The sequence below is a fragment of the Frankliniella occidentalis genome, unplaced genomic scaffold, assembly GCF_000697945.3.
Source record: "Frankliniella occidentalis isolate FOCC.00 unplaced genomic scaffold, Focc_3.1 Scaffold16, whole genome shotgun sequence".
NCBI classification, from domain to species: domain Eukaryota; kingdom Metazoa; phylum Arthropoda; class Insecta; order Thysanoptera; family Thripidae; genus Frankliniella; species Frankliniella occidentalis.
This window is the reverse complement of record NW_026267146.1, coordinates 3,120,877-3,122,086: the sequence shown is the minus strand read 5'-3', so window position 1 is coordinate 3,122,086 and position 1,210 is coordinate 3,120,877. Positions and strand designations below refer to the sequence as shown.

Below are 1,210 nucleotides of genomic sequence, written 5' to 3'. Positions count from 1 at the left end.
ATTTGTTAAGAGTGCTCAAAATTATGCTATTAAACCTGAAAAAAGGTTCGTTGCTTTAATTGAGACCAGCGTCTCCGCTCTACAGTGGTACTATTGTCATGTCTGTAGGTGTTGTGTGTTCTGAGATGAAAACAGGAACAGGAAAAGCGTGACACCGCACTGAGAACAATACTCGTTCTTCCTACCACCACGAAGGTGAAGTGGGATGGTAAAGAACGAGTAAAAATAATGTGGAAACAGAGTTAAAATTGCATGAATATTTCTTATATTCATCCTGTGAACATTTGACGTTGAGTGGACATTGTTTGTCCTCGGCAGTGCTTTGAAGCATGGCACCTAAAACAACTGTGATGTCAAAGAGAAGAGTTGGTGTCACGTGATAGATGTGGACCAAAATTCTGTTTTTACCCTGTTGCAGGAAGACTGTCCAATAGTTGCATCTGTCCTTGACACAGGCTATGTGTTACCTGCATACTGAGTTGGCATCACAGCACACAGCATGAGAAATGGCCCTTTTTTTCTCATGATCACAGAAAAGAATCTGGTAAGTTTTGACTTTTGATGAAATTAACAGAAGATGCCAATACATTATGATAGATGTTTAGTAAAAGTCTATTTTAGTATTGTTCTTACTGTATTTGGAAGTTACTTGTAATTTCTTCTTTTATTTTATTTTTTAAATTTATATACACATTGAGTAAGACGAAAAAGTACGAAGTCTAATTTCTTTGAAAGTTTAGTTCTTTGCATTGACCATTTATCAAGTTGTCATTTCTAAATTGTTTTCTAAATTAAATTGCCATTTATTTGTTGCTTCTAAGCTTTATGACTTAATCCTAAAATACGTATGTAGTTGTGTGTCGATTTTAGTGGAGGGAAGTGAGAGAGGCAAATCATCAGAGAGTCAGTTACAGTAATGCTGTTATTTATTTCATTTGTCTGGTACAGTCGTAGTAGGAAGTGATGCTGCTTCTTGTCCAAAGGGATGTGCCTGGACTTGAAGCTCCACCTGTAACATAGAAAGTTCATTCGATGAGTTGGTGTCAAAGTGATACAGATGGACCAGAACACGTTTGAGTTGAACTCTGAGATGATTTGAATTTACTTATATTTTTTTCATTCTTTTTCAGGTATTCAGATTTGCCCAAAGTCACCAGCAGAAACAAGCCAGCTAATTGAGCAAGATGTACTCTCATAATGTAAATGATTT

At 36.3% G+C, this 1,210-nt stretch overlaps 1 long non-coding RNA gene across 1 annotated transcript in view; it reads left to right on the top strand.

Annotated features, from left to right (window-relative positions):
• The window catches only part of LOC113209113 (uncharacterized), a 4,707-nt gene extending 3,497 nt beyond the window's left edge, over positions 1–1,210 (top strand). The window contains exons 2-3 of the long non-coding RNA XR_008010807.1: positions 419–544; positions 1,131–1,210. This is a non-coding gene — a long non-coding RNA (uncharacterized LOC113209113). The remainder of the gene's footprint in view (positions 1–418; positions 545–1,130) is intronic.